Consider the following 21990-nt stretch of genomic DNA (forward strand, 5'->3'; position numbering starts at 1 on the left):
AACCCTTTAAAGTCCTCACTAAGAAAAAATATGATTTTTTTTCCTTTCATAACAAAAATCAATGTTTTTTTTTTATAGACCCCAAAGTTTTTGGAAATATAGACCTTTACCAAATGGCTGAGAATGCTGTTTACAGTAATGGTAAACAAAAAAGGGGGAAAAAAAAGTTACAAAACATATACTGTTATATTGCTTGTTATAAGTTAGTATACCAGTACAATTATAATTTTCACATATGTATTCTAAATATTTACCATTACACGACTTTGTAAACACCTCAGAAACAGTAAAAGAAAAAATCAAATGGATATAATTTCTCTCATCAAATATAATGGAGTAATATTAATTATATGACATTAAAGAGTGAATATTGTGTCTTTTTTTCTTTTGTAAAAAAATGTAAATCTATTATCTTAGCATCATTACTTTTACCTTAAAATGACAGTTCAACAGTTAGTAAAGCAAGGCTTTACACAGTATAAAAATCATACTTACAAAATGATTACACCATAATGTATAACATTAAATATATCATTTAAAAACAATGAATGATAACAAGTTTTTTGTTAATTTCTAAGCAAATAGTCAATTTCAATTTTACTAGCTTAGCTTGCTAAAATTGCAAATCAACCATTTGGTAGAGTTTTTTTTATTTTTTTTTACCCTCATTATTATTATTTGTATTTTATTTTTTTGTATAAAGTTACATAGCTCTGTTCAGTAAGACCTCTGAAACTATAACATTTCTCAGAAATATCTCTTCCTTTGAAAATTATACCACATAGAGCTGTCAAGTCTGGAGTGATAATTTTTTTTAAATTAATTAATTAATTATTTTTTTGCTTACTAACTTCCTGTAGGATGCAAACTGTAAAGACAGACTGTTTACAGACACAGCAACATCTAGTGGATTTTTTCAGCATCATAAACCTAAACTGACTGGTAGAGACGTCTCAATCAGGTTAAGTCAAACACATTTTTCAGTAACAGAGTGACTCAAAATTTGCTCTACTAAGCGGCTGAGCAGGAAGTTAAAAGGTTTTAATGATGTTAAATGAAACCGCAGCATTGCATTTACGGAAAATTAACACTGTTTCATGATTTATTCTTTAAATTCTAGTTAAAAACTCATAGTTGACAGTCAGACGTGAGTAAGGTAACAGCTCAAAGCAGACGTAGATGTTATCCGTCCCCACAGTGTATCTCTACATCTCCTGTGTGTTCTCTCCTCGCTTTTCTGGCTTCTCGTTGTTGTTTCCAGATCTTAATGGGAGATATTTTCACGTTCGGGTCCGACGTGACGATGCAGCTGATCAGCCCCAAATGTGAGCCCCTTATCGCACACAGATTGGTTCCGCCAGCGGGGAGACGCGAGATTATCAGTCTATTAGATTCATACTGGCATATGGCACCGATCACATTAATGCTGATCTTGATTCACCCTACCTAAAACGCATTATTTCTTAAGGCTCCGCTGTGATCTTATCATCCCGACTGTCAGATAACAGCCTCACAGAAATATCCATCTCCTCTTTTGTGATCTTCTCCATTGTCTCAATCAGGCACTTTGTCACTTTTTTGTTTGTTGTTGGTCTTATTTCAAATTTGACATGAGAGGTTAAATCATTTTTTAAAGTTTTTTGTTTTTTTTTTTACTGTGGGACATCATCATTTAATACAGGAATGACTCCAAACATCATCGCTGCTATATTAATCAGCGCGATATTGTCGTCTTGAATGTTATGCTTTGTTTATATTGCTTTTCATTCTGACATTTTATGATTGCTGTTGTAATTAGAGCAGGTAGGTTATTGGAGCATGTTATGAGACTTGCTGCTTTATCACCAGATATAAATCCAGAATATTTATCCTGCTTCTGTGATGAACAACAGTAGTTTTTATTGACAAAGATAATAAAATAAACTTGGAGCTATAGTACTTTGTATTGCTAAAACCTGCTTATTTTCTTTCTTTTTCTTTTTTTTTTGCATCTGATGGATTTAAAACACAAAGACGCTCTTTTGTAAAAGGAAAATCAGTTGAACTCTAGGCAAGCTAAATGTCATATGACTGTCTTGCATCAAACGATTTCTCAGAATTTAAGCAACTGACACAAAAAGCCACCTCTACTGAACTGTTACATTTAGGAGATTTCGTGCAGCAACCTTGAAACTTCTCCTGGACTCTGTTCAAATGACAGACGAGACAATTTCGCAAGTCTCAACAGTCCAACCATATGTGCTTTGATTTCCCTCCGATCAGCAGCTTTGTTTGGTCTTTTCAAACTCTGCCAAGAAAATAAAGATTGAAACTTACAAAAAACAAACAACTAATGTGCCATCTCATAAAATTATTAATGACTTTGATTCATTAGCTTTGAGTTAAAGATGAGAAAGACATTAAGCTCCAACCTTGATTTTTTTTAAGTGCATCATTCACTCTATACGCATTTATTGTGAAGAAAGCTTTTATCAGTTTTTTGCCTCGGCCCCAAATTGAGCCCTTTGGTTTAGTTCTCTTTCGACAAACATGACAAATAACACTTTTTAAGTTGCATGATTAATTTTTTAAAAAGCACTTTAAGCTGGTATACAATGCCATTCTTTGTATCGAGATTAATTTTAAAGCTGAGCTCTTTGTTAAGGAGCTGCGCTGCAAACTTGGACTTTGACCTTGAATATTAATATCTTGTTGAATATTCATTTACATTTAAAAGTTTAAACACCTCGGTTTCTGATGTAGTAAAATGACTCCAGACTAATTCATCAATTGGCACCATTCCACTTTTTACCTCCGAAAACTTTTAAATGATCTCTCATTAACTGCTGTGACTACTTCGTGGCACAGTGATGCACTAGAGTAAAAGTTCTCAAAAAACTATGTTATCACAGTGTATCCCCTTTGAAATAAATTTCAGCCAAGTTCCCCCTGACCAGCGCGACACACTTTTGGTTGAAAAACAATAAACGAAAGTAAACATGAAGGTGACTGCTGCAGCCGCCTACAGTTTACGGCAGTCAACAATTGCACTGAAAATGAATATACTGAAAATAAAATGTGCTTTATTGAAGCTGCATTTACATTATTTATGAACTTTTTTTAATAGTGTAATTACGTATGGAAATTGTGCATAACTGATATTTAAGTTAGTAATATATACATCATCAAACCTCATGTCCCCCCTGCGGTCCTCCAAAGAAACCCTTGAGAACAAGAACACAAGAGGACTCTCAGCTTTTAGGCTGCGCTCCATCTGTGTTCAAAACACAGACTGCAAAAATAACCAATGACGTCACCCATCGGTTTGCAGACTTCTGTTTCGAAGCCTCTGGTTAAGGATTTCAGTCATTTTTTGGAGCCTGCATTGTAAAGTTTGATAAATTTTTCTTACATAAAATAATCTAGGAAACTGATTGCCTTAAAAATGTGAGTAAATATCAGTCTTAATCTATGTTGACTTTATATCTTATTGTTAAGTTTACACAATTTTGTGAAGTTGTTGCAACTTAAAAATGACAAGTGGAATGAACTTGTTCTTTCTGAGTATTAGCAACTTCAGTAAACAGAGTAAGTCTGACTTAACTTGATCATGACAAAGAGGATTTTGCCACAAAGTCTTATCATTTTTATCGTCTTTTATTGCATTTATTTTTATATTTTCTAAAAAAAACTTCTAAAATTTTGCTTTATTCTTGTTGACCTTTGTGTATGTATTTTGTTCTGGCCTTTTTGCTTTCTCTGTTTGGCTTGATTGTTGATGTTGATTTTTATTGTTCCCTGAGTTCCTGATTTTGCTTTGTCTGTCAAATGACTTTGTAAACAACTGTTTTTAAAGGTGCTAAATAAATAAAGATATTATTATTATATATTATAATGAAATGAGATCTGCCAGTTCAGTTTTCTTAACATGTTTGCCAAGGGCGCCAAATGTGCCATCTTCTGCAATGTCGCTATAGAAAACTTCACATACTCAAACACTCAATTTTTACTTGATTGACAGAAGCATCAAAAATACTGCTACATATTAAATAATACTACGTCTTATACTGCTTTTAAAAAGGTGCCTTTGTGCCTCAGTAGGGCACTGACCAAGCATTGGTATTTGAGTTGATATTGAGACGGGTTTTTTATATAGGCTAGTTTATTACTTTTGATTGGACTGTTCCCCAGCAAAGACATTATGCAAGTTTTAATGGAGTAACTTGATTTAGTATATCACTAGTTTGAAACACGCTAGAAGCTAATAAGAACTTAGAAACTTAATGCAGAAACTTAGCTGGAGCAATGCCATGCTGTCCTTAAACTTTACAAATTTTCAGTGTTTGGGTCCCAGCAGCTGCATTTCAGTATGTGACTTGCTTTAATGTATATTGGGGTGCTGCTCTAACTGACAAATTTAAACTGTAACTTGCCTAAAGCATGTCATAGTCAAACAGAGGGGGGAGAAATGCAGAACCGCAAGCTTAGTGAGCAGCCTCTCAGAGCCAGACAGTGAGCGATGTTAACTTCATCTGCTCCATTTCGCCGTTTGTGACACTTTTTCTGCTTGCACCATAAAGTCTCTTCATTCTCTTTGTTACAGTGCAAGAAGATCAAACAATACAACTTTATTTCTGACTAAAGCTGAAAATAAAACAGCACTGGGATGGCATGTTTAAACAGATTATTATTTTCTTAAAGCAAACTCCCCCTTAAACCAAAAAGATCTACATTTTTAGTCTGGCTTTTAATTGCACTTAATATATTTATCTATTGACTATTTATACACATTTCAGTGTGTTTTACAGTTTTATTAGTTGTTGTATAATTTCATTTTTTGTAACATATTTATTGATTATTTTACTTTATGCTGTTATCCTTTCATTTACCTCTTATTTACCTTTTAGAGTATTTTATGTATTTATCTATTTTTATAACTATTATTTAATTTTTATATATTTATTTACCTCTTAATATATTTACTCAATGTTTTGGTGTTTTTGTTTTATTCTATGAAGCACTCCGAATAACAGTTTTGTTGGTATGAAAGTGCTATTAAAATTAAATAAAGTCTGATTATCATGACACAGTTAGCTCACTGCCACCCTGACTTCACCTTATTGCTTAAATCTTTGGCTTCAGTTAATGGCAAGATGGTGCCCACTTTTGGTCTCATCTCATCAGTGCCATTCACTCTGTGAAAGGACAAGGCTGCTGGCTTTTTAAACAAGAGCATTATTCATAATTATATTTACAAAGCAAGAACTTTGTATGAAATGTGATAATTCTTTTTGCTGTTGAGGTTTTGCATGAGAAATGGCTGCAAGAAGGCCCACCACACATTTTGTAAGAAACGGCTAAAATGCACTATTGATGGACATGACAGATTACATTTCTCTAAAACTGCATTCATGATTTCATGTCACAAATAAATCAGTTAACTGAATAAAATAGAAGCAGCGCAGAAAAACACCAAAACAGACCCACTCAGGTGCTCCCAAAAATCTTCCAACCAGCCTCTAAAATCATCTCAAACCTGTGCCAACTGTGTCAGAGGTTTTTTGTGAGCAAGTGGCATTCAACAAAACAAATTCTCTCTCAATTCCAACACAACAATGAAGATTCTCGATTAGATTTTGCATCCAAAGTGACGTTAAAACACAGTGGCGTCGGGGCGATAGAATAGAGTTGAAACTGCAAGGCAAAATCCCTTTGTTTGCCCCAAACTGCATTTGAGTTTATTATCCAAAATACTCTGCCAACACAAAAGCTCCACAGTGCCAAAGTAAAACATTTACACACACTGCCCAAGCCACTGCAATAAAAGTCATGAAAACAGAAAAAAAAACCTTTAAAGTTACGTAGCAACGCTCCTCAAAGCAAAACACTGCTGTAGATTCTGCAGCGACTGCAGCGACCTTGAGAACCTCTTGAGAACCTCAGGAAGTTCTTCCCACTGAGAGTTGGCTGCACTGCTGCTGGATATCAGACTGTGTATTAGACACTGATCTGTTTAATTACAGTCTGAGTCGCACGCCATCTGTAAGAGCACCTCATCGCCTCTCTGCACTATCCAAACGACTTAAAGAATCCAGAGATATTGTACTCCAAGGACGTGCTTAATTGAGTTCTGAGCGCAAAGTGCACTGCAGCATTCTTCGACTTCACTGATGTGAGCTTGGCCGAGCAGGCAGTTTCGAGTGCTTTGTGGTGATATGAATTGATCGGAAATTGCTTGTGATTGTCAATTACATGCAAAACAGGGCTCTGAACAAAGCGCGATTACAGATTTGGTTAACTCCTCGGCAGAAATTCGACTTGTGCGACAGAGCGGGGCCAGAGCGAAGAAGGTAAAAATAACCCCAAACATGTAACAATATTGTTTCAGGAGGCATGAAAACAGACGTTTAGCAAATGGATTTGGAGGGAGTGGGATGAGGCGGGAGGGCTAAATCTGTCTTGTTCATTTGTGACGGACTTGGCGTGAAGCAGTGACTTGAGCTTGGATAAAGAAAAGACACTTGCAGCAGAATTCTGCCAGTCTTTGGTTCTCCGTGTTCGGCACCCCCCTCTCGCCACTGCCGCCACTGCCACTCCATCACACACACCCACACACCCCCTTACCTTCCAACACACTGCCGAACCTGGTGCTCCGCAGTCACCCATTAATCCCTGCATGTCGGATCCCAGCCAGGTAATTACTGTTTAAAAATATTTCATCCCATTCTTTCCCCCTAAAAAAAGAGACAAATGGAAACAAAGGGAACACAGTTCTGAACAACGACAAAGAGGTGCTTTAAATGCATTCTCTTTTCTCTGGTGGAAACGGTGGCTTTGTTTGCACACAGTACAAGGTGTCTGAAACCAAATCTGCAGCTATTTCATATTTAAATGCAGCTGTCACGCTCTAGTTTTTACACCCGGTTTGGAAAGTTGGTAATGCTGCTTCTTTCAGAGAGAGAGAGAGAGAGAGAAAAAAAAGCTTCTGTTTGTGGTGCAATAAAACCTGTTTGTTGGTTCACTGCCAGGCAACTTCCAAACTAAATAATTTGAAGAGGGATGTAATTATGAAATATATTTCAGTCAGTTGAGAATTTGCAGAGCATAAAACGTCCTCATATGGACGCTTATGTAAATACTTTTTTCCATTTTAATAAAGTCACATTGAAGACTAATTTCAAAACTTTACTCTAAACATCTGACTGTTCCATGACCTCAGCCTGTCATTACTACAGTCTGCGTACAAGCGATTATCTGACTGTTTGCTGATGATAACTGGAGCTGACATGAGATAATATGATAGCAAACATGGCTAACAAGCTGATGATACTGCAGGAAGGTCTGTTTCACATGATCTGATGAGGCTAATCTGCAGTATGTGACCTGTCATATCACTAAACACCGAATATTCTGTAAAGTGAAATACATCAACACAAGGCATGTCAATTTATATGTTTTTATTTCTATTCATTTATGGGAGGTTACTGGGTTTCAAAGTGAAGAAATAGTAGATTAAAAAATAACCTTTTTTTTTGTTTAAAACCACTATGTGCGGATTATTTCTAATTATAGTCTGAAAATCTGATGAGAAGATTTTGGTTTTTAAAAAATAGAGTGCCCCAGAGATGATGTTTTTCTGTATGCAGAAGCAGAGGTCAGCATCGGCCTGGTTCCCCCGTTAAAAAGTCAATGGGATTTTGGTTTATAGCAGAAAAAAAGCACTCTGGCAAACCAACATTAATGATACTCACATTTTGTTCAGCAAGATAATCTCCACAAAGAAACACCACTTTTAGGATTTTAAAGATTAAATGCAATTGCCAGAAGTAAAAAGCTAACGTCAAGGTGCATGCCAACTATACGCAACCAAAAATCCACTCCTGTTCATTTTGTATCGGAGGCGACTGATTTCCTGTACAAAGCATGCTGGGATACCTGCGACGCAGACCAAGCTGGCATCGCGAGGAGAGGGAATGAAAATCTTAAAATTTCATACAGTGGTCACATAAACACAGTCACTCAAGCTGCAGAGCGTCCTGAACAGCTCTGTATAAATCCAGGAAATACAACAGTGAAACGCTGGTCGAGGAGGGGGCGGGGTAGTGCCAGTACCGTGGTGGCATCTTTAACGTTGCCACCACAACAAGCCGTGTTCAGCGCAGTTTGATGTGATGAAGTTTTGTTGTCTCACTTAGACATTTGTTAGCCACTGGCTTTTTTTTTACCCTAACCCCATGCTGCCACCAGGGGTGCCAATGTAAGCAATGTTCAAATCTAGCGGTTTTGGTGAGATGCCTGATATAAGCTCTGTGGTCAACACAAGCTTAAAAGACTCTTATGTTTTGTCCTGCAACATAAAATACACCAGTAAACACCCCACTGTGAACTTTGAAGCTTTTATGTGTCATGTCTTAAAAAAAAAACGTCGCAAACAAGTGGCTAAATTAGACTACAGAGGTTTTCCAACGTCATCTACTCAGTAGTCCGCCATAAGTGGTTGTGACATTATATTTTGGCGACCATGGTAGTTCATTTATAGCCTAACATTTGATTTTTGCCTCCGTCGATTCCATTTACCGTTCAAAAATCATAAAAGTTTTGTCCCTTTGTGAAGGTTATTGTGTAAGTATCATAGACTTTTGTTTGCCACAGAGCTTATTTTTGTTCATTAATCCAAAATCCAATGAAAAAAAAAAAAAACACAGCATTTTTGACGAGGGAACCAGGGCGATGTTAACTTCCCAGTTGGCATACAAAAAAACATCCTCCTTCCAGCACTCTAATTCCCCCGGAGGTATTGGGACTATTAGCCTGCCGTGGTTTTGGAGCCACATAGCACATTTAATTCTCTGTTTAATTTTGCTGTACAGGTTAATGATCTGGAAACATGTCAGACATTAATGACAATTTGAGATCTTTTAAAATAAGTTCTGAACACTTGACTTAATGAAAGAGCACGTTTTTTTATTCTCCCTGTTGGTTTGTATTACCGCTCAGTATTAAATAGCAACAAAGCAACACATTTGACTTATTTTCTCTCCCTCTTGGCTTTAATATTCACACCTGTCCACCACATATCATGTGTCTAAAATTAATAAAGTGCAAAGTGTAAACTGCAATTAGTGAACTTGATGCTTTAATAACGTGCGAGGTGACTGTGTCTTATTCCTTGTTCTTTCACACTAAATAGTAAAACGCTCATGTTGTGACATTATGTCTCTAAGAATAGAGGAACGAGGTGGGGGGAGTGAGAAATCAATACGCTGGCTCTGGCAGGAGATGTAGTTAATATGCGGCTGGGTGGGTGTAGTGAAGGATGGGGGGCATCAAATGCGTCCACCCTTCTGTCATCGCATGAACTTGCAAACACGACAGCATGTTAATGCCTGTGTTTCACTTGGCACAGCTTGTTTGTCTCTTCAGGTTTCAGTGAGGGATAAATATGTTCCTCATGGTGTCACAGCGGTGGGAAAACTGCATCTCCAAATGGTTAAATCTCCAGAATTTTTTAAGTTAAAACAAAGATATTCCTGTTATGTAGTTTGGATTTGGATGGCGTTTGCCGAAACCCAGGCAGGGTCATGCAACCACAGGTTAAAGGTACAATCTGTAATTCAAATCTAACCCAATCACTGTAAAATACATCAAAGGATTGGGAACTACTGTCACTCTCAAATTAATGGACTAACTCGTAATTTAAGAGGAAGCCTACGAGCCGTTTGCTCGTAAGATGGCAGTAGCCGTATCTATGATATTTTAGCTTCACCTCAGTACAGCAAGGGTAAGTGGAGACACACAGTCCATCTTTAAATACCATCTATGGATCAAATCTACGTAGTCTCATACAACGGTTCTCATGTTATTAAAGGAATTAGGACCCAACAAATGACGCGACATACTTAACATAAAGTTACGTACTTGATATAAAGTTACATAGTTCATGTTTAGGCAAGTAAAATAACAAAGGTTAGGTTTAGGAGAAGACACATGGTGACAACATACTTTAAATGACTCAAAAGTTCACTCAGAGGTCATGTGAGTCCAAACACCGGTCTAAATATGAAAGTCCTGTGTTGGATGCATAACTAGATAACAGCTTGGGTCAATATTTCCCAGGCCGTAATGAAATCGAAGCTCTATTTTTGCCGACGCACGAATATTCTGCATGGGTGTACAAGAATTCATGAAAAAACACAAAATCTGTTTTATGAATTTCAGTGCAAATTGTTAAGACTAAAATCTGTGATTTAGGGTGAAGTCGCTTTAACAAGTGAATGTGTTCTGATGGCCATTTTAGAAAAAAAAAAGTAACACACTGTAAGGTGATGGCTGGAAAAAATAGTAAAACAATACATGTTTTAAAATCCAAATGGTTGAAAAAATATTATTTTCAACACCTTAAAAACTTTGTATTCCTTCAAGTAATACTTGAGCATAATTAATATAGCATATATAGTCTGAATTCAGGGTCATCTTTCCTCACAGGTGTTTTCTCAAAACAACACAGGCTGGATATAATTAGACGTGAATACGGACAAAAGAGACGTCTTGTGGCATATGGCAGGGTCAGATGGAGAAGGAAAATCTTGTCATACAGCGGCGGAAATCTATTAACTTGCATACATATGGATTTATGACAACAACTGGCATAAGGAATCATGAATAACTTACAGACGGATGTTCTTATATAAGCATCAATTGTTAATTGAAGGAGCTGTCACACTCCCTGGGGCTGTCAACATAGTTTTATAAGCATTCAAACTCAGCTTTATCAAATCAATGGTCTATTCAGCGCTGCCTGATTCTCCTGTAATCCATCTTTTGCGCTTTCTGCAGGGAAAAAGTACTGAAATTTAGTTCCTGAGACACATGATTCACTGCATGAGGAAGCCATTTTTTACAGATATCGTCCTGGCAAAAACGCTGGTGCTACACCGTCTTGGCTCAGGTGATTTCCCCGGACCCCAAGACACTGACGGAGACCTCTGTTGCATTTTTCATGTCTCGTCTCTGTAAACAGAGGCGGCGGAGTCAGCAAGAAAGGCTCGGGGTTGTGCTGAGGAGCTCAGGTGTGCTGACAGGTAGATCTCTACAGGCCATATGGGGCTCGCTGGGGAAATCATAACCCGCCCTCGTCTTACAAAATGCACGTTTTTTACCACACAGAAGAAGAATGAAAAACCTGCCGCACACAGAGGAGACCTGTGTCACACAGCATGTGAACACGTTCATGGGGGACAATGGAGTGGACGATCTGGGGTTCCTCTTTCTCCTTAAACACTTTAAGCTTCATGTACTAAGAGTGTTATTAACCTGGCCTTTATTTAACCCTTTAAAACCTGGATGGACATCAGTTTTTCTTGTGTCGCATTCAGATGCCTTTCACGAGTATATAAAACCTGTGCAAAAAGGATTAATTCTCTTCAAAATCCTGGGAAAAGGCATTGAGCAAATTGCAAGAAATTGTCAAAAGGTGACAAGAAAACAACCTGAAAAATTATGTGGAAAAAAAGGAGAAAGACAGAAAAAATATTACAAAAATATTTAAAAAAGAAAGGAAAAATATCCAGAAATCATATTTATACTTAAATATATTATAGAATCTATAATATTTTTAATTTTTAGATCTGTTTTCTCGTAATTTCCTTGGTTGTTCTTGTTTTTAACTTTCCTTTTTTTGGGAAATGTTCAATCATTTTCCTGTAACTTTTTACTAATTTGTTGCTAATTTTGTGGGTCACTTTCTAAAGAAGTTGCTTATTGCCTTCCTCCCATGTTTTTGAAAGAAATCAAGCCAATCTGGCCCTCTCCTATATTTTCTGTCAATCTCTGAACACCTTCCCCAAAAACAAAAACAAAGAAAGGAAATCAAGTAGTTTGTTAAGGTTTCAAATAGTTAAATTCTTTATCACCTCTGTGTGACTCTGATAATGTCTGTAAAATCAATGTGATATCAGAGGAAACTACACATATCCAGTCGATGGTTTTCCCCAAAATACACCTTAACTTAACAATGAGAATGGGTGTAATTACTGGCAAGACAGGAGGGCATATCCAGCCCAATCTGAAGAAGAAAATGTTGACATTGGACATTTCTGCAAGCCACAGATATGTCTGATTCGTTGTTTCGTACGTTTATTATCATGTCTTTACAGTAACGGTTGATTTTGTCATCAGGTGAAGGGGATGGTGAATGGCATGACAAGACACCCGTGAAACCACGTAAAACTGTTTGAGAGCAATAAACAACAAAACCATTTTTTAAAATAAAGTAATCACTTTTTTTTGATGAGAACTCGTTTGGGATTGTGCCACTAAAAACAGATATCGTCATACAATGGTTCATATAATATCCTACGAATTTGTGGCCACGAATGATGTTAAGCCTACAACGTTGAGTTATGGAGCTTAGGTTTAGGCAAGTAAATTTACTGTGATTAGGTTTAAAAGAGGAAAAACGGTGAAGACGTACCTTAAAGTGACTCAAAGTTCACACGGCTCCAAACACGCGTCTCCTGGGGAAAGTCCTGTGTTTTGTGAGCCATCCAGCACGTCTGCCTGCCTCCTCACTTGACAGCTCCTGACCACTTACTCATACTCCCGTCAGCGCCTCGGTCATGTGATTGCAGCTTTCTGAAACACATAAGTTATACATAAATTAGCGATTCATCATTACGCAGGATAGGTACAAACTTTGGTGCATTACTTTTTGTAGGAAAACGTACAAACAGTGCATAAGAACAGCCTGTAAAGCCAAAACACTGCCTCTTCCCAAAAGGTGTTTTTGTGCCTAAACCTAACCACACAATAACCACAGCGTCATATCTGCTACATAGGAACACACAAACGTAACGTGTCGGTGGTGTACACAAACAGTTAGGGTGAGCATATCACCGCCAACAATTTCAAATAATTTTTAAGCTCAATGAATTCTACCAAGACTGCAACAGTCTCAGCTCTTCTTGAGTGTATGACAGGAAGAAAAAGAAAAAAAAATTCTCAGCAGACCGATTATTTTTCTCTCAGACATACTAACGTTTTCTATCTCATGGGCGAAATATGAAAACTAGACGAGGGACTTCAAGATGGTGCCAATTTATTCCAATGAGATTTGATCACCCAGTGCATACTCCAAAAAGTTTCCTCTGACTGGTTTGCTTCCGTGTTGCAAAGCCCACTACAAAAAAATAGTCCCCACATTTAAGTGCAGTCAGATTTTGTCGTCTGTCAGTTTCTGTGAGGAAGTGGGTGAGAGGGATTTATTTCTGATCTCAGTTTTACCTGCTTCGTTCCCTCTGTGCAAATATAAACTGCACCAGCTTAAGAGACAGAAAGGGACTGACCTCCCCTTCAAGAAAAAAAACCCAAAACATTTAAAAAGGTAATTTCTGAATGACTTAAATGATGAATCATAAGTACAGCTATACAATATACCTATATGCAATAAAGTTACTACTGTCTACATAAATCCTACAGTCAATTCAGTTTAGTTTGGTCATTTTCCAACTAATGCAACTCAAACACACACAGGAAAATAAATGATGAATGAATTAATGAATGATTAAATAAATAAATGAATAAATACATAAATAAAAATAGGGCATTGCTATCGAAGAAGAGAAAAATCAAAGCAGGTTTTGCTGACCGAAAAAGTGTAGGCTGAAGCCTTAGCTGACTGCATCCAGCCTTCATGTTGCAGTGCAACATTAATGATTAAGACCTTAAAACTCACATTGCATTCTAGTTTTCTACTTTTTAATATATTTTAAAGACATAAAATAGAGATGCAGAGATGCAGTTGAGAAACTGCCTCTGCTGGAACGGGAACACCACTCGTACACACCACATGCAGAGCCGCAGTACACCATTCAATTACAACCGATAGTAATATCAATAATGGAAATTTGTTTCGATTATTAATGATTACATTTTCTAATAATTATTTTGGTGAGTGGTGCATAGTTGCCTGCTGTTGCAAAGCTTTTTCTTAAATTTATTTTTTGTTATCAATATATTGTGGAGATATTATCACATATATTTACAAGTATTCCTTTGGCATTTTGTAACATTCAAACAGTCCTGCAAATATACAGCATTTTATTACTCACAAAAACATACTTGCTTGTCTATATTTGACTAAACTGGTCTGTTGTATTGACATGACACTACACTCTAAACATATATTACAGAATATATAGCCGATATTCACAAGTAGGAGCTTTAAGTTAGAAGATTTGCCGCGTCATCTGTGAGAATAACAGCATGCCGTGATCAACATCCATCTCTATTAGAAGCTCAGTTTGAAGAGAGAGGAAAAAAAACTCTGGTACAAACAGCGGCCAAATCAGAGGATAGCAGCAAAAACTGAGTGATAGCTGCGCGTTTGAACTTGGTAATTGGTTGGTTACTCGGTAGGCAATACAACAGAGGACCTACGGAGTGTGGTGTGTGTTTCCCAGCCCCACTGTGCAGCCTCATAGAGTACAAAGGCAGAGAATGAACTTCAGAGGGTTTTAATGCCTGAAGAGAAGAATATGGACATTAAATTATCAGGGGAAAACAGCAGGGTGTGGAAAAAAAGAGCCTTCTAAAGCCCGCAAACGTACATACAGGCTGCTTCTGACACGGAAACCTGGCCAAATTCACAGGCTCCTTTATTCTGAGCTTCACACTGATACTCTCGCTGTTTGTGTGTCTCTGTGTATGTGCGCGAATATACTGCATGTGTGCTTTACTTTTTTAATTGGAATTTAAAGCAATAAGCTACCATAATGCACATCCACACAGCCTTTTTCTTGCATTGAAAATTGTCATATTTGTAAATATGCACAGTGCTTCAAAAAAAAACTGACTTACAGTAAATCTGTTATCAAATAACCGACACTGTAGCTCATTACCTACATCTGAGAGAAGAAACTTGTGGACATTTAGAGTTTTACGTGACTAAATCATTTGTTTTATTGACGTTTTTGATCATTCAATCAGAAATACTCATCTGGCTTTGCTTGGGGGCCACTTTTACAAAATGTTAAGTGGCCAGGGTCCAGTCACAGCAGCCCCATACCTGTTTCTAAGATTTTAGGACGTTTCCAGGATCTAAGGACAGTTCAAGGATGTTAGGATGTTTCTAGGATTTTAGGACGTTTCCAGGATTTTAGGACATCTCTAGGATTTTAAGATATTTCTAGTATTTTTAAGAAGTTTCTAGGGTTTAAGGACATTTGTAGGATGTTGGTACATTTCTAGGATTTTAGGATGTTTTTATGGTTTTGGGATATTTCTGAAGTTTTAGTAACATTTTAGAACATTTCCATGAATGTTAGGGCATTACGGACTTAGCTAGGACTGCTATTGGGGGTGCAGGGGATTCTCCATTGGCATACATATATATATATAAATGTATATATGTATATAAATATAAATTTTATAATTTGATGCTGTTTTATGCACTCTAGCACCCACTAAAAGTACCAAAACCATTTCCACTGTGAATCACTATTTAATTGTGAATTAGAAAATGACTGGGGGGCCGCCAGATTTGGCCCGCGGGCCTTAGGTTGAGTATCACTGCTCTACTACTCTAGACGAAGTATCTACTGCAGGTTTGTCCCTTGATAACATTTGGCGTCTTTTTTCTAGTTTTGTGCTTCAAAGACAAAAGTCAAACTGTTCAGGTAATAAAAATAAAATGAATACTTCTTCAAGATATGAAAGAAAATGTGTAAAATATTTGATTCCTCCTGTCATGACAACTTATTAGTGTCATTTCAAAAACACGCACACGCACAAAACAAATTGAATTCCTACCACTGCGTTGAGCGTTGTGTCCGTGATGATTGACAGGTGTGGCTTGTCTTAAAACAGAGAACGCGGCGTTCTGCATTACACAGCAGCACCAACCAGGCCTTTGAGGGTCTCTCCAAATAGTCAGAATTTCAAAGTGAGCGAAAAATAAGTACAATGGGAAATAAAAGACTATAGCTAAATGAAAAGAATCACTCTTGAGAGTTACAGCTTTACACACACACCTTATTAATCTTTAATATCTTGTCTTCTCTCCCACCTCTCTCTCCTTCCCCCTCTCTCTCTCCAGTTTATCTCTTCTGAAGCAATTATACCCAAGAGGACCGAGCACATAGGACATGCTCCCACTACCTAGAGCAATAATATATCATTACATACTAAACATATAGCAGCTACGCAAACAGCCTTTATTGCTACTCCAGGGCGAGTGCTATTTATAAGCATCGCCACAGAGATCACTCCTATACCTGAGCTGCTTGTGTGGGTTTTATTTCAGATTTTTCTGCTTTTCTGCACAGCACTCGTGTGCTCTGTGTGATGCCTGTCAGTTTGTCCATTTCTTGACATTAAATTTCAATAGCTTCATATTGACATTAGGGGGTGCTGGAATTCTTTAGAGTTGAGTGATGAGGTGTTTGGACTGGAAGCAGTGTTGAAAACTGACTATAGTGTGTGATATTATTAAAAAAATGAGAGTTTTAATTTAAATATAGATTTGACAACTTAAAAAAAAGTGGTTTAATTTAACTTTATTGTTAAATTAATGTCAGGTTGATGAGGAGCACTGATTGGAATCATAATTTTAAATATGTGCACATGTTCATAATTTGTAAAAAAAAAAAAAAAAAAAAAAAATCATGTAGATTGAGATCCAATAAGTGTGACGATGTTTGCACAATATTTCACAAAAAACAATCCAAAAAGACTTTCTTTTCTTTTTCTAAATTAATTCTTTACATTTGATCAAGTAAAATATTGTAGATTTAGATTCAGCACCAAAACCTGCTCTCACCGTCCAAACTGGAATCAAACGTCTTTCAATCTGTATCTGCCACAAAAAACACTTTTATACATGCAGGAAAAAAAAAAAACTTCTACTGAGCAACTTATTCAAAGTAGCTACAACTCATGAATTATTTAAGAGAACACATTTCCCCTTGTTTATTTATATATACATATGTATAAAATATCATTTATTCTAAGAGGGTCTATAAATCAAAAGTATTCCCAGAGAATAACAGATAAGTGAGGTTATTGTGCAATGAGGCCAGCTGGTGGTAATAATTTAATGACGTTTTACAGGCGCTATAAAGACAGCAAACAGATGTGGCATTAAGGATTATAAAGTTGGTAAAACTTTTAACAAGTGCTATGTATTTCGGCGGTACAACAGCACAACCCCCAGAATAAAAGGAATTTACACATCCTTCAATTCCAAAGCTATCAATCACACGCGTGTTATTCCCCTGGGAGCGTCTTTACATGCATATTTATCAGCTCAACATGCTAATTCCCGCTGCTATACGCCCGCCAGGCACGTCTCCAGGCGTGTTTATGACTCGTAATTGTTGATATCCTTTGATATATTTCTCTCAACTAAGACATCATTTGGTTTTTGTGGTCGAAAGTCAATGAGGCACAATGACCCGAGCTTTCAATTCAAATTTACAGTTCAATATCTATTATATGCTATTCAGTGCCTGGAGAGGAAGCCTCTCTCAAAGCAGAGGGGGGATTTGAGCTGTACTGTATAGCACTTATCAGAAGCAAAGCTCATCTCAAGGTTAGTTAATTGATTTGAAAATAAAATAAGGAAAACTGAATTATTATAGCGAGGGAAACGGCACCATGCTTCATGCTTTTTAGCAGGATTTAGCTCGTCAGACTGACTGCGGTACCTCGGGGAGAAATAAATAAATAAAGCACGTGTTTGTTCTAAACTTCCGTAACTTGGATGTTGCTCACAGGAGTTCTGAATAGTTTATCATCTTCTGCCAAACAACTAATTGTGAAAAAGTTTCCCCGGTATAAGACACATGTGCCATATTGTTGCGAGATCCAAGTTCATCAGCATGCATTTACATTGCTAAAGAGCATATATGGCAGATGAAGCATTTCGGCATAAATTCAGCGTCTGAGAATGAGTGGGAGATCTCTCTTGCTCGCTCGCGCTCTCTCTTCTCTTTCTGTCGTTTTTTTTTCCTTTATCTTTCTTCCAGTCCCTCTTCCTCTCCCTTTCGCTTTTCCCGCAGACACCTGCCGACAAGCGCACACCTCCAGGGAACCAACATCTGAGAAATGCAATTTGAGCATTTCGGCGCCACAAAGAAAAGACAAACAATGCTGGAAAAACGAGGGGATAAACACGGCGCCGAGTTGATGCTGGACAAACATGTCGCGTTCCCTCCAATTCACAAATGGCCCTGCCACGTTCAGCGCTCACAGGTGTGGAAATTCAAGGACAAACTTGATTGCGCCCGTGGCCGCTGTTGTTGTTTCTGGGTTTGTTTGCTTGTCGTGCTCGTCTCTCGACTATTGTTTGACGGATTCGCTCCTTGAGGGATATGGTTCTTTTAAAATGACAGGAGAGGGATGGGTGCTCTTAAGAAGAAGAGAACAAGGGAATTAGTCTTCATCAGACGTTGAGCTTAGAGGACAGAATCTAGGAAGTAAGAGAAGTCGGGTGCACAGGCCGAGTTTTGGAAGTAAGAGGAATCAAGTGTTTTATTCAGCCTGAGAGAGCTGCCAAACTTAACTTTTATTGATTTAACTTTTTTATTGATAGTGACCCCGGTGTCGTAGTTGGGGGGGAGGTGGGACTGATTACCCAGCAGGGCCCCAATGGGAGAGGGGCCCTAAAAAAGCCTGGAATTAAGTTTGGTTTTTGTTTGTATTTTTTTTAATTTGAGGTATTTAGTGCCATAACTACTGTAGGGTTGCAGCAGTATACTGTGGTATTAAAACTGAAGGTTATGATACTGTGTACATTTGCTCAATGTTGAAAAAATATAAAATTTAACTGAGAATCTCACCTGCGCATCGCGTCCATCTTCACAGCCCGTTAGGCTATTTACACACACTTCCATTACAAAAATAGTTTTAAGGTTCTATAATTAATATAAAGCATTGGGTAAAAAAAAATATATTATTCTCAGTCCTTTAAGGGTCATTTTAACTGGTAATGATAGCAGTAATTGTGTTGTATGGTATACCGTAATACCTTTATATTTACTGACATGATTATTGTACTGTGAAATCTCAAATTGTTGCAACCCTAGCAATAACTAAATTAAAATTGGTTGAGTAAAAAAAAATTTGGAGGCCCCTCTCACCCCTTAAAGGAGCAAAATGGTTTAGTCCGCCCCTGCACGAGGATTAGTCTAAAATCACATCTGGAGCTGAGTGAGTGACTGCTTAAAGTTCATTTATGCTGGACGGAGAATTATTTTATTATAATAAGCTATACTTTATATTTTACTGTATATTATGATATTTTACAGAATCCTTCCACTCCACCATTATTTACACGTCTTCACCGTCTCCTACGGTCATATCTGGCTTGAACTACGCTAAACTGCCTCCATGATCTCCGGTGGTTCTCAATGGGCCGAAAAAATTACAACTTGAACCAAACTGACCGTGTGAGCTCAAGCCCGAAACCAGTCCGTCCAAGCTCATCCCATAAAATCCTGAGCCTGAGCCCGACCAAGTCCGACCCTCCAAAAAGGCTCTAGTCGGGACGACGGGGACACACTGCCTGTGTGGCAGTGCAAGCCATGTGCGTCTCCAGCAGAAAATGGACCAGCTTTGGCACCAGCTCCACAAGGAGAGCTAGTGGGCGTACAAAGGCTATGTCCGTGCTGCGGCTGTTAAGGGTTCGATTCCACCTTTAGCCCTTCACACTATACCTGTCCTGAGAGGCAAAAAATAAAAAAAAAACAGAAAAAATCCCAGAGAGCCCGGCACAGAGCCTGGCTGCTCCCTTTGCTTCTCTACCTGCCTGCAGAGCATGTAATCAGTCAATCAATCAACATATAAAATCTATTATTTATACTAGATATACCTTTTAAATATAGAACAATTAAATACCTGTATTAGGTGCTGAGTCCTCACTTTTTAATATTTGTTTATTTATCTTATTTCATATTTATTTTTTTTATTTTTTTCTTGCAGCCTGAACCCTACCTGACCAATCAACGCACATTTCCAGCCCACCCAAAGGGCTTTACGGGACCCGTCAGGACCCGTCAGGACCCGTTGGGACCCGTTGGGACCCACTGTAACCCGTAAGATCCCGCTGGGACCTTTTGGGACCAACCAGGATTCTAATATGATTGAGAAGACAGAAGGCCCTGTCCATCTCCGTCTCTAAATGAGCCCTTATGCTGCAGGAGCACCAACGACATTGTCATGTATTTCAACAAGACAGGAAAATCAGGGCTCCAAAAGGTTAAGTAAAAGGAAATAAAGCAAAATGATTTTGTAAAAAAAAAGAGAGAGAAATAAATAAATAGAAATAAATAATAACAATTAAAAAAAAGTCTAAATGAGCGCGAGAGAGACATGGATCAAGAGAGCAAGTGTCAGGGGGCCCACAGAGGCAGCTTATGCACAGGGCCCAGAATTTGGTGCTACGTCCCTGACAGTGACTGCAAATTTGACAAGCTGCCTCGACGCTAACCTCACTGGCAAAGTCTCTGCCGTCCTCTGTAACAACGAAGCTTTAGCTGCACAGCAAAGCGACACAAAAAAGCCTTTTCATAGATTTCCAGAGAGAAGAAAAAGAGAGCTGGTTCCCGGTCAGTCTGCGAGCGGAGAGCCGTTCCTTACAATATGGACATTGTCAGTGGCTCATAAAAGACAAATAAGTAGGTGTCACTGCAGAAATTACTTTCCATGATGAACTACACAGCCATCATCAGCAATGACACAGCGTCATTCACATCAACAACACAGGTGCATGAAAAATGGAATGGGCTGGCAGGGAAATGAATTATTAATGACACATTTAAGTATTATAACAGAAAATCAATGAGCATACCTGGTGTAATTAACATGCACAATGTTTTCCATAATCCAGCACAGTATAATTATGCCTCTCTATTCCAGAACACGTTAGCATTAGCTTTTTCTAAAGCACACAACACCTGTTTATTTGGTTTGCTTGTTCTCTGCCTTCCTCCCCCCGTAAATGATAAAGAGGCTGCGAAATGTTATTTAGCTGCGCCGCCGTGTTGGATGTGGACCTACAGTCATTTGAAGCTGGCCACAGACCTTAAGCTCAAAACCTAAAGGGATCAAAACTGTGTTGTTAAATTGGCTGTTTTAACAAATATGGCTTTGTGTTTTCTTCAGCAGTCTGTTCTGACTGGAAAAAAATATATTTATTTTTATCCCTTTTGAAGTTAATACAAATGTTCCTGCACAATTTAAATAGATTTCTGCAAACCCTCAGTGCCTATTTTGCTGCTTAATCGCAAAATATCTGCCACCAAACATGTACATTTTATGTATTTCATGTGCTGCTATTGATTCAGATTGAAGGGTTGGGGTGTGGGCTTATCTCTGTATACTGTAACATGTCCACTAATCACTGATTACCACCGTCTGTTTGTGCTGTGACCAGTGGCAGTGTACAAGATTTCCCATCGTTCCTGAAGGATGCTGGGGAACAGCTTGAGCAGAATCCAGCACGGGACTGGGATTTTTGGCAAGTCAAACTTTATCAGCACAAACATGCGCAAAATGAAAACAAACACAACCCAGACTGCTAATTACCATCCGCTTGGACCTCTGTCCCCTATTTTTCTCTGAGAGACACAAAATGGCCGACTGCACCGTGCACTCCCCCAAAAAAAAAAAAAAAAAATCAGAGGAGGCTGCGGCTCTTCTCTCTGTCCAAGGGACAACCCTTGTCGCCTGGATAATACAGGTTGACACGCCGGTAGCCCCAGTGATTTTTCAAACCTATTATTTCATGTGCAAAGTTATAAATTACACGACTGACACCAGTCTGGTATCTTCTGGGCCATGTGGCCTGAATCAACGCCAAATCCTGTGCCACTAATTTTACTAATTGCCTGAGCCCGGCCAACACTTTTCATTGGTGTGGAGCCTACAGTGTCACAGGAAGCTAATGAGCGCTAAATAATGTATGTGAACCTCTCTAATTGCTTCATTTCTCATTTTGCTTACCAATTCTCATAT

At 38.0% G+C, this 21990-nt stretch overlaps 1 long non-coding RNA gene across 1 annotated transcript in view; it reads right to left on the bottom strand.

The window, feature by feature from the left end:
* Positions 1-12420: 12420 nt before the first annotated feature.
* The window catches only part of LOC148188314 (uncharacterized), a 112497-nt gene continuing 102927 nt past the window's right edge, over positions 12421-21990 (bottom strand). The window contains exon 4 of the long non-coding RNA XR_015778082.1: positions 12421-12612. This is a non-coding gene — a long non-coding RNA (uncharacterized LOC148188314). The remainder of the gene's footprint in view (positions 12613-21990) is intronic.

The sequence above is a fragment of the Plectropomus leopardus genome, chromosome 11 (genome assembly GCF_026936395.1).
Source record: "Plectropomus leopardus strain MGB_pleo_1.0 chromosome 11, ASM2693639v1, whole genome shotgun sequence".
Taxonomy (NCBI): domain Eukaryota; kingdom Metazoa; phylum Chordata; class Actinopteri; order Perciformes; family Serranidae; genus Plectropomus; species Plectropomus leopardus.